Source organism: Hevea brasiliensis, chromosome 14 (genome assembly GCF_030052815.1).
Source record: "Hevea brasiliensis isolate MT/VB/25A 57/8 chromosome 14, ASM3005281v1, whole genome shotgun sequence".
Classification (NCBI taxonomy): Eukaryota; Viridiplantae; Streptophyta; class Magnoliopsida; order Malpighiales; family Euphorbiaceae; genus Hevea; species Hevea brasiliensis.
In genome coordinates this window covers 14,498,612-14,511,866 of record NC_079506.1, presented here as the reverse complement: position 1 = coordinate 14,511,866, position 13,255 = coordinate 14,498,612, and positions in this window count along the sequence as shown.

Here is a 13,255-nt window from a genome sequence, read left to right as displayed (position 1 = left end):
ACTTGTGCTAACAATTTGAATTCGTTAAAGGCAAAACTGGGTTGAGTGGTCTTCATGAAAAGTGTAGCCCTATGTCTAAAATTTCCATGGGTGAAATTTTAGGTCATTTGGACTAGTATAGAGAGAGTTATGACCAAATGAATATGTACTGTTCATTTGGTCATTTTCTGAGTTGGCAGTTTCAGTGACCCAACTTGTGCTAATAATTTGAATTGGTTAAAGGCAAAACTGGATTAAGTGGTCTTCATGAAAAGTGTATCTCTATGTCTAAACTTTCCATGGGTGAAATTTTAGGTCATTTGGACTAGTATAGAGAGAGTTATGACCAAATGAATATGTACTGTTCATTTGGTCATTTTCTGGGTTGGCAGTTTCAGTGACCCAACTTGTGCTAACAATTTGAATTGGTTAAAGGCAAAACTGGGTTAAGTGGTCTTCATGAAAAGTGTAGCTCTATGTCTAAACTTTCCATGGGTAAAATTGTAGGTCATTTGGAACAGTATAGAGAGAGTTATGACCAAATGAACACGTACTGTTCATTTGATCATTTTCTGGGTTGGGTTGCAGGGAAATCCGAATTTGGGCAGTATTTAGGTCAAGTTTTGGACAGAATTTGGGCATAGTTTCTTCATGGAAAATGGGCTATTTTGAGTCTAGTTTTACCTCCAATTGGCCTCATACCAATTGGGGTCACACAATTTTATTTATGGCCTAAAATGTACACTGCCCTCAACAAACACAACCTGCAGAAAATTGACACTTCCAAAACTCAATCTCCTCCAACTTCCTTACTTTAATTTGCATGCAATACACTTCTATAAGCAACAATCTCATCCCAATAAGTCAATTTCAACATTTTACACAAAGTCCTCAACATTTACACAAATCCTAGTTTTCAAAGTTTCAAATTTACACAAACACTACGCAATCAAACACCCAAACATTTCAACTAATTACACATTCTCATGGAACCATTTTTCATCACTTAAAAGCAATAAACTTCAAGTTCCATGGCTGCCAAAAATTCAAGGGTTCTTTCCTCTAGATTTTCTTTTTGTTTTAATGGTATTTATGCTTAGCAAAACATGCTTTTCATGTTTAATAAAGAGAAGAAGAGGGATTAGTGCACTAACCTTACTTGAGCTTCCCAAACCTCAACTTTCTTGCTTCTTATGGATATCTATGGCTTCCTTATGGAGTGGGGAGTATTTTTTTTGTGAAGGGTGCTAAAGGTTTTGATGGGTAGAAGCTTGGGAAATCAAGCTTGGAAGCTTGACAACAATGGAGGAAATGAGGGAAAGAGAGAGAGAAGAAATGGAGGAAGAAGATGGAAGTGGGTGGGAGTTTGTCCTCTAGTGCCTATTTATATACATTTTTTTTTTTATTTTCCTAAGCCTTTTCTTTTCTTTTCTTTTCTTTTCTTTTCTTTTCTTTTCTCTTCTCATTTTCCTAATCTATTTCATAAATTTTAATTAATGTTAATTATTTTATTCTCAAATTTTTTTTTTATTTTGACATTTAGGTCAAAATTCACCTTTGGGGGTGAAATGACTAAAATGCCCTTAGTAGTGCATATTGGGTTATTTTTATTAGTTTTGTACCAATTTATAAATTCTCTAAACTTTAATTTTTTTTTCTCTATATTTTTCCTATATTTTCTTAACATTTTTTTTTCTTCAATTTATGCCTCCTCACTATAGTCTAGGTGTAGTTCCAGACATTTTAACTGTCCGAATAGACATTAGTTTTCGAAACAGTAAAATGTACGGACTACTTATGGTGAGGGCGTTACAGAGAAGAAATGGAAAAAAGAGAGGGTTTGATAACGAGAGAGTAACTGGATGCATTTTATGCATTTTATTTTCTTTTTCTTTTTAAATAAACTAATAAAATAAAATAAATTTATTTATAAAATAGTTAACAAGTCAATAGGTTAATTTGAAAATTTTTAATTTTTTATTACAGTGGCTTTTATGAAATTAAATAGAAATTCTGTGAGTTTTATAAAATAAATTAAAGTTCAGTAAATTTTTATAAAAATATTTATAAAATTAAGTGACTGCGTGTAATATTTACCTTTCTCATATGATCATAAAAGCGAAATTTCTGTTTGTTGTCCAGAAAATATTTTTTTGATAAATATATATATATATTTTTGTATTTTTTAGTATTTGAAATATTATAGAAAATAATATCTCAAATACTAAAAAATACAAAAATATATATATGGTAAGATTCCCAATAAATTGAAAGGAAAATTTTATCGTACAGCCATACGACCGGCTATGTTATATGGTAGTGAGTGTTGGGCACTGAAAGAGTCGTATGCATCTAAGATAAGAGTTGCAAAGATGAGAATGTTACTAGACTAGATAAAGTCCGTAATGAGAGTATTAGAGAAAAAGTAAGAGTGGTGCCAATTGAAGATAAGTTAAGAGAAGGGAGATTGAGGTGATTTGGTCATGTGAAGCATAGACATACGGAAGCTCCAGTTAGACAAGTAGAGCACATTAGGTTAGAGGATTGAAAGAAAAAAAAGGGTAGACCTAAATTGACTTTGAGGAGAGTAGTACAACATGACCTAGAAGCATTACACATTTCTGAGGATTTAACTCAAAATCGTTCAGAGTGGAGAAAGCGAATCCATATAGCCAACCCCAAATTTTTGGGATAAAGGCTTAGTTGAGTTGAGTTGAGTTGAGATATTATAGAAAATAGATTAACAGAAGAAAATTAAGCCATTTTTATAAAAAAAAAAATAACTTTCTCTTTTAAAAGAAGAAGTAATTTTCTAAATTTTAATAATTTTATTAAAATATAAAATATTTATACAAATAAAAAATAAACAAATACTATCAGTTTAACATTGTAATCAAGTAATGAAATATATTTTTATAAAAAATATTTTTTAATAAATAATTTTTATAAAAAAATAATTTTCAATTTATAAATTATTTTTTATGAAACAAATGTAGCCTAACATATTTGGTTAAGCTATAGCAGTTAGAAGTTACATACAAATCAGATGGTTGATTAGAATCGTCTTGGGTTCAATCTTTTTCGAGTAAATTTGAATTGTGAGTTGATTAGGATTACCTATAATATATAGAAAGAATTTCAGTTAATTTTATTGCGAATCAAAACATTTTTTTTTTTCAGAAATTAATTTAATTCATTTATTTTTAGTTAAAATTCGTATTAATTGAGTAAATCTATACAAATCATTTTTGAATCATATTATATCAGTAGTTGAATTGCTTTTAAATTAAATCATTAATTATTTAGTTTGCTTGCGCATTGCATGAACTATACTCAACTCATCTAATCTTTTATCTCAAAAATTTATTAGGGTCGGCTATATTGTATGGATTATATTTTATTTAATTTTAATAAAATAATTTAATATTTTTATATTTTAAAAATAATATTATAAAATTTTATTGATAATAAAATTTGCAATTAATATGTTGAAAAATCATAATTAATATGAAAAGCAGCCATCAAACGCCACAATTGGCGATTCTACTGAAAATAGATGAGGAATGACTTTGTATTTTTAGTACAACGATTTAGGTAATCGTTATTTTTAATTATTGGCTTATAACAAATTATGTTAGGAAATTTTTAGAATTGAGAGTTAAATGTGTACGTTAAAAAAACATAAATACTATTTAATTTTAATTCTCAAAATAATTTGAATAATATATTAATTTTATTATATTTTAAAATTATATGGTACATTGTGATTTTTTAAATACTTATTAAGTTACGTAACTTAATTTTGTAAGCTATTACCAAAATTTCAGCTTTTAAATTATATATGCTATGTAGTGAATTTATAGACTTCATTATTATGCTAAATTGCTTAATTTAATAAGTCGTCTTTTTAGTTTCAGCTTTCATATATCGATTATGTGAGTATTTTAAAATAGGATAATTATTCACTAGTTTTAAGGGTTAAAAGTGTTGCATGTTGTTTTGAGTCATGTAAATTTGGATCAAATTATCATATCAAGTCAAGTTTGCCATCTCCAATAATGTGTTAGTGACAAAATTTTGATGGTTTATGGTCTGTAGTTGAACTGGAAAATTGCAAAATTGAAACTTTAATGTTATATTTAAATTAGTCGTTTTGTCAACGTATCATGCAGATTTTTTATTATATTATTGAAATAAAATGATATAATATTTTATATATTTCAAAATCATGTTACAAAATTTTATTAAATGCAATTTAAATTTGTAATAATATTGCGAATAATTATATATCTATTAAAATTAAATTAATTTTTTTTCTTATATTATTATTAATTATTTTTCTCTATCCCTTCATTTGGAAACTAAAATTTATAAGAATTCAATTCAATTATTTTTTTTTTTGTCAATCACCATGTTTGAAATGAAAGAATTCAATCTATTTTAACTTAAAAACATTAAAAAAAAAAAAAAAAAAACATTTGCAACAGATTCGAGAGGTGTGAAAGGAGTTTATGTCCACATTTGGAAGTCAAAAAGCAACACCTTTACAACCAACGATTTCAGACTTTACACTTTCATATGATGATCCAGATGTTTGATTATGTTATTTTTGTTTGCATTTATATATAGATATTATTATGTGTGGAGTTATAGTAATTTTTAATGGATGTGATCATATTTGAGACCAACTTAGCGACTGATTCTGGCTTAGTGATGGAAATTTACCTTGGTGTTACTGAGATTTAACAATGGATTTAGCTATTGATTATGGGTTGCTAAAATAATTTTTGTACACTTATTTTATAATAATAATAAATTAATAATTTATAATATAGTTTTATACCTGTTTATATTTTTTTTATATAATAAAATATTTTCTTTTTCTTTATAAAACTTCCGTTAATAGTAATGTCATATCACCGTTTTTGTTATTTCTACATAATAGCTAAGTAGTATTAGAAAATCTAACTCGGTTCTTAATTTTTATTTTCTAATAATGTTAAAATTTCTAGTATCATAAAAAATTAAAATATTTAAATTTATTGAGAATAATAAAAGTTTTTTTTTATTAATTTTATTATAATAAATTAAATAATTTTTAATGAATAAGAATATTTATATAGTTAGGATCATAAATTTACAAAATTTCAAAATGTGATTTTTGGTATGGGTAAAATTACGAGTAAATAATTTTTTTTTTAATATGTTAATTAGGAGTTGAATTTATTTAGTGATAAGTGCAATTCATCGCATAAACTCTATTGCTAAAAGATATTAGCAACGAATTAATGATAAATCAGTGACAAAGATTCATCACTAATCATTTATAGGCCATATTATTAACGATAGAATCATAAATCTGTCACTAAAGGTACTGTCTTTAATAATAATTTTAAAAATAATATAAATTTTAATAATTTTTGACTTTTATATAAGGGTATTAAAAGTGAGCACGATTATTAGAATAAATTCAAAAGATGTATGCTTAGTTTGCTTTCGTTTCGCATAGTCTAATTTGGTCTTATTATTATTATTATTATTATTATTATTATTATTATTATTATTATTATTATTATTATTATTATTATTATTATTATTATTATGCGATATGTTAATTAAATAATTCAAATTGTGTTTTATATAGTAGTATAATATTCATCAGTTTCAATTGTCACATATAATGAAATGATATCTTTAATTAAATTATAAACTTTGGGTGCCATGTTAGGAACATGATAGGTATTAAATCAAATAAATTCATGAAAGTCAAGGGATTTTGCTCAATTATTATTTTATTACCACTGCTGTATAACTTTTCTTCCCTACATCTTCTGTGAACAAGCATGTGCCTTCGCATTCTAGTTGGTTTGATTAATTTTGTGATCCTTTTGAAAAAGATAACATCCCATGTTCCACTAAAAAACCATTATTGGATTGAAGAACTCTTTGATTGTGCTAATTGTTTACGAGTTGTAGCTGGAGGATGAGTTTGGGCCTATTTTAATCTAAAATTTCTCCTAAAAATCATAATTATAATAAAGCAAAACATATCGATGTACTGGGACGCGAAATATAGGACTACTGGCTGATATGAAAATGTAAAAAACTAGAAACCAAAAAGTAAATAACAGGACAAAAAAAAGAGCTTGCATATATGAGAATGATATATATATTGTGTATTTTCTCTTTTATGAGAATGATATATTACGTGTTTTATCTCATTAAATGATTTAATACATATTTACTAGTAGTGTCACGATAAATAAATCTAAACTTTAAAAGTATATCTTATATGTTGTTAAAAATTTAAAATATGATATTAATAAAATTTATCAATGAACATTTAATGATGTACATAGATTCTGTAATTTAAAATTTTTAATGGTATTTTCACACTAATTTACAATGCTGCAATTATGCTTGACGTGTATATTATTTACTATTTTACATATTAGCTTGCTGTTTAATTGTTGCATTGACATTATTTATTATTTTAATATTATGTACAAAATAATATTTAAAAAGTGTTGTTAAAATTTAAATTTGTTGTAGTGTAACAAAGGTTAATTAAAAAAGGTAATAAAATTTATAAAATGGTAATATAATTTTATATTTAACGTACAATATGAATCATCGTTGTGAATATTTATGTGTATAAATAGAGTGTGGTAATACAATTTTAATCATTGTGTAAATTTACAATTAATTTTTAACATTGAAGAAAAAAAATCTAAAATTAAAAGAATAGAACACATAAAATTTTAAAAACGCAAAAGGAATTGACCTTTCTTAATTGCAAAGCCTTTTATTTATAAAGAAGGAATACAACATTTGAACTTGAAACCTTAGTACATCAACTTATCATCAGATTAAGTTTAGCACATCAACTTTAGTTTAAACTCTAAAACATTCTTGTTGAAAAGATTTTACCCGCAAAATTTTGCAGCCTGAACATGGATTAATTCCGCAGGTATATGTGAGGGTAGAAGTATCACGTAGTTAATTATATGTGAGGGTAAATATAATTTCACGAGTAAAAAGAAATTATAGTGTTGTCTTATTTTTAAGATATATCAATGAAAAAACCTTCAAAAAATACTAACTCCAGGTTTTTAATTTGTTTTATTATATTTTGAAAGTGATTTGCCAAAATTCTACAGCAATATACAATGAGACAAACATTCCTTAAAAAAAAATATTCCCACGCCTCAAAATATACAGTAAATTTATTTTTACTCAATGTTATCTCACTAATTTTAAAGTGATATTCACTTTAAAATCTATGTCAGAGTTTGCAATTAAGATTAAGAATCAAGAATTTTTAAACAGATTTTAAAAAACATCACTTTCTCAATTTTTTGTTTGCATTTTGTTTGGCTTTATCATAAATACTCTAATTCCTTTCGACGAAAGGGCCGGCACAGGCTGGCAACCGACTGATTGATTAAGAATTTTGTTAAGTTTAACAATTAATTAATTAATTTTTAATTTTTTTTATTCAATTTAAAATTAAATGGCAACTAGATTTTCAATTTAATATAATTTATATTAATCAATTTAAACCAATAAAAAAAAATTTTTAATCTAACAAAGTTATTTTTTATATATGTTTGTTATTATTATATTATAAAGTGAATGTGAATATATGTATTTTCCTTCTCATTATATTATGACTTTTAAATTAATTAAATAACATATTAAAATTTAAAATACAAATTTATGAAAAGTTATGATTAAGTTGAAAATTTTTAGCTGTATTGAGTCATAATAAAATGAAGTGAGAAAAAAAAAAAAAAAGACTCCAGTGGAAAAAATTGCATTCAGTTTTATTATTATAGAGTATTAAAAAATATTTTTAAAATTAAATTTAATAAATTTTAATAATAAAAATATTAAAATAATAAAATTATTTTTTAATTATTTTTTTATCAAAATTTTAAATATTATTTTTATTAAAAAAAATAATTTTAACCTCTCAAATTCAATATCAAACAAACACTAAATAAAGCCAAGCAATTTTTTCTTGATGGCAAATCTGATGTCTTCACTATATATTTTTTTTCTTTGTTTACTTGTCTATTTTTAATTTTGATTTGATTCACTATGATTTTCAAATTTGATTTAAGAAAATCAAGATCGATGCACAACTCCAATAAAAACTGTGTTTACTAAACATCTAAATTCGGCGATCGAAAGCTTACATTTTAAAAGCTATTTGTAACCGCTCAATAACATAGTTTTCTCTTGGCTAAAAATAGAATTTTTTTATAATTGAAAATTTTGAATTTTAAATTACAACTATTTTTCTTTAAGCTAAAAATGCTTCATTTTCCGGTAATTTTTATATGAGTACTTTTTATGGTAGATGATAACTTATTTATTAATAAATTTTAATTTAATAACATTATAATTATTTTTTAAAATTATAAATTTAATAATAAGTATCACTGTTTTTTTCTTTGTAATGTGTCAAGTCAAAATTAATAGTCTCAATCATGTTCTTTCATGAAAGGCATATGTAACCGTGTTTTGCTCATAATTATAATTTTATTAAGTCTATAAATATCTTATGATAATTTATAATTAAATTCTTTAATTATATTAAACTTAAGAAATCTAAAATTTTTTTACTACCTAACATTTGAATTCTAAAGCCTAAAAAAATGGGTGAAATTTAAAATAAAATAAAATAAAAAGAAATGACCTCAGAGTTGGTGAAGACTTCTTATAGTGGGTAGGGGTGAGCATTCGATTTAAATTGAACTGAATCGAACAGAATTAAATTAAATTATCAAAATCGAATTATTATATTTTAGAATCAAATCGAAATAAATGAAAAATCGAATTAAATCAAATCGCTATATTTCTGTTCAAATCAATCGATTCCGAATTTTACTTGATTTTTTAATTTAGACTTGATTTTCAAGTTGTTTGGTTTGATTTTAATCTTAGTTTGAACCTAATAACAATTAATTAATGAAATTAAGTAATTTATATATATATATAAAATTACATATAATTCATAAATTACCCATAAAAATAAATTAACTTTAAAATAAAAAAATATTATTCAATTCGGTTCAATTCAAACGTATTTTTTTCTCCAACATTTAATCGAATCGAAATAATTGAAAATTTTAAAATACAAAACCGAATCGAATCAAATTATATCAAAAATCAAATTAAATTATCAAATTAAGGTGATTTTAATTTGATTTTCTAATTTAAATTGAATAGTATTCAGCTCTAATAGTGGGTAGATTGGCACAATTTGCATCAAATTTAAAATAAAATAAATATAAAAATAATAAAAAGAAATGACCTCGGAGTTGGTGAAGACTTCATATGATAGGGTAGGATTGGTACAATTTACATCAAATTTAAAATAAAATAAAAATAAAAAGAAATAATCTCAGAATTAGGGAAGACTTCAAATAGTGGGGTAGGATTGGTACAATTTGCATCAAATTTAAAATAAAATAAAAACAAAAAAAATAAAAAGAAATGACCTCGGAGTTGGTGAAGACTTCATATGATAGGGTAGGATTGGTACAATTTACATCAAATTTAAAATAAAATAAAAATAAAAAGAAATAATCTCAGAATTAGGGAAGACTTCAAATAGTGGGGTAGGATTGGTACAATTTGCATCAAATTTAAAATAAAATAAAAACAAAAAAAATAAAAAGAAATGACCTCGGAGTTGGTGAAGACTTCATATGATAGGGTAGGATTGATACAATTTACATCAAATTTAAAATAAAATAAAAATAAAAATAAATAATCTCAGAATTAGGGAAGACTTCAAATAGTGGGGTAGGATTGGTACAATTTGCATCAAATTTAAAATAAAATAAAAACAAAAAAAATAAAAAGAAATGACCTCGGAGTTGGTGAAGACTTCATATTGCATCAAATTTAAAATAAAATAAAAATAAAAATAAATAAAAAAAAACCTCGGAGTTGCCGAAAACTTCATATAGTGGGGTAGGATTGATACAATTTGCATCAAATTTAAAATAAAATAAAAATAAAAAAATAAAAAGAAATGACCTCAGAGTTGGTGAAGACTTCTTATAATGGGTAGGATTGGTACAATTTGCATCAAATTTAAAATAAAATAAAATAAAATAAAAAGAAATGACCTCGGAGTTGATAAAGACTTCATATAATGGGATAGGATTGATACAATTTGCATCAAATTTAAAATAAAATAAAAAGAAAAAGAAATGATCTCAGAGTTGGTCAAGACTTCAACTAATGGGGTAAGATTGGTACAATTTGCATTAAATTTAAAATAAATAAAAATAATAAAAAGAAATAACCTCAGATAGGGGTGCCTGCGGTTCGATTTTGAATCGAAACTGAATCGGAATCAGTTCGGTCAAAATCGGATTAAAATCGGTCAAAATCAAAATCAGTTTCGAATCGAACTGAAACTGTCTTTGTGAGATTTGGTTCAGATTCATATTTTTTAAGAACCGTGAATCGGCGGTTTCGAACCGGATTGAACCGATGATTTCAAACCAGATTAAATCGGTGATTTAAATATAAAAAATTCAATAAATATGTTACTTCACTCCTAATTCATTTATATATATCATTAATTCTCTACACAATTATTCTCTACATTTTCTTCAATTCTTAATATTTTTTCAATTTTTCTCAAATTCTCTAAATAATTATTTTCTACACTCATTTTAATTTCCAATACTCTCTCAATTTTTCTACTTTATTATTTTATATACTTACTGAAATTTTCAATATTATCTCAATTACTTTGTTATTACTTTAAATCCTCAATAAAAATTTCAATACCATTTATTTTAATTTTTTTTTCTCTTTTATACTTTTTAATTATCAATTATTATATAATTTTTAAAAAAAGACAAGTAATAGAACTAGAAATTTTTATTCATCTAAATCCTAAAGGGATATTTAAGCAAAATTAAGTTCATACACTTTTTGCTAATTTCTTTAAAAAAAAATTAATTTCATCTCTAGTTTTTTAATAAGGTTTCAGTCTTTATTTATTAAATTTTTCTTAAAGATAAATTATTTTTCTTTCTTTTTTTTCTTATTTTATTTTGATTGAAAGATTTCTAAGAAAAATTAAAATATTTTTACAAATATAACTTAAATTTTGAATCAATAAAATTTTTCTCTAATTTTTTTTGTCTAAGCTACCCTTAAACCATCCCTAAACCGCTTCCAAACCATCCTCCAAACTGTCTTGAACCGTTCTTTTTCGAACCGCCCTTCAAACCGTTTTAAATCGGGGTTCAAACCGGAACCGACGGTTCAGGAGCCGTCTTTAAAACCGTCCCCTGACGATTTGGTTCAAGTTCATAGTTTCATTAAACCTAAACCAACGGTTCAAAAATCGTAACCGATGATTCCTGAACCGTGGCCACTCCTAACCTCGGAGTTGCTGAAGACTTCATACAGTGGGGTAGGATTGGTATAATTTGCATCAAATTTAAAATAAAATAAAAACAAAAAAAATAAAAAGAAATGACCTCGGAGTTGGTGAAGATTTTTTATAATGGGTAGAATTTGTATAATTTGCATCAAATTTAAAATAAAATAAAAACAAAAAAAATAAAAAGAAATGACTTCGAAGTTGGTGAAGACTTCATATAATAGGATAGAATTGGTACAATTTGCATCAAATTTAAAATAAAATAAAAATAAAAAGAAATAATCTCGGAGTTGGTGAAGACTTCAAATAGTAGGGTAGGATTGGCATAATTTGCATCAAATTTAAAATAAAATAAAAATAAAAAAGAAAAAACCTCAGAGTTACCGAAAACTTCATACAGTGGGGTAGGATTGGTACAATTTGCATCAAATTTAAAATAAAATAAAAATAAAAAAAAAATAAAAAATAAAAAGAAAGCGAAGAAGAAGGAAGCTTTTGTTAAAGTTAAGGGAAAAGTCGAAGAAATTGCATTCAGTTTATCTAGACGTAAGAGTGGAAAGTAAAGGTCAAAGCTTTTGTTAAAGTTTCTATGATTGAACCCGACATCCCACGTGCTAAGCGAAAGATCCCTACATGCTTTTGTTAAAGTTTCTATGATTGAACCCGACGTCCCACATGCTCTGCATAAGAGCCCCACACTCGCCTGTTAAGGTTTCTATGATTACATAAATGCTTAATTATTATAATACTTAATTAAATATTTAATTTTTATAATAAAGATAATTAAGGTCCATCTAACATCAATAATAAACTCTTCATCCATTAAAATTGTAAATACTTATGCAAGCTGTAAAAGTAGATTGTAATATAAATCCATAAAATTTTATTCAATTTATTCATATATAAAAAAATAATTATAAAATAATGATTTTTATCATTAATTTTTAAGAGTTATATTAATTATGATAAATTATATTGATTCATAATGCTAATAGTCATATTAATTATAATTTATGTATCTTACTGTTTCATATATTATAAATTAAAATTTATGTATCTTACTGTTACAAATCCCATCCCAAGTTAAGGCAGAATCGGTGTTATATTAGGAACAAGTACAAGCCTTTGATTGGAAGTAAACGCGGTTGAGCTCTTAAGCAATTATGCACGAAATTGATTCAGTAGAAATAGTATGTGTGCGTCTCTCCAATTAGGAAGTGGCCAGTACTCTGTAGGGTGTAGAAAAAATTCTGAGAAAATAAATATAATATTATAAGGAATAGATGATATGGGTTTTTGGCATGGAAACTAATTGCGCGAGTAAAAGTAAAAAATTAAAAATAAATAAAAGGCGCATAAACTAGCAGCTTTTGAAGTGGATTATGAGGATAAAGTAACTGTGTTACATATTTATCTAATATTGCTTGGAACCAACCCTTGATAAGGGGATGATTCGGGAACCTACCTGGTTTAAGTCCCTTAAATTTTAATGAAATAATTTTTTTTATCATGTTGAAAATAATAAAAATAAATCCCCTGCGACACAATGAGTTTATTAGATCGATAAGATGAAAAATATCAACAAAAAAGTTGAAGGCATATATATCACATGCATAATATCGAACTTCAAATTCAAAATTCCATACAGTTGTTAGTTATTGTATCCAATGGCCCTGGTTACATGTTTATATGGTAATCTTGAAATTTCCCAGAACTAATAAGAAACTCATAAGAATAAGTTATTTTCTGTCTAATACTTTCAATAATAATTTTGTTCTTTCCAGGCATTAGCTTCATAAAATACTGTTGACTAATGATTTTGTTCAAAGTCTTATTAGTTTTTGGTGTCACATT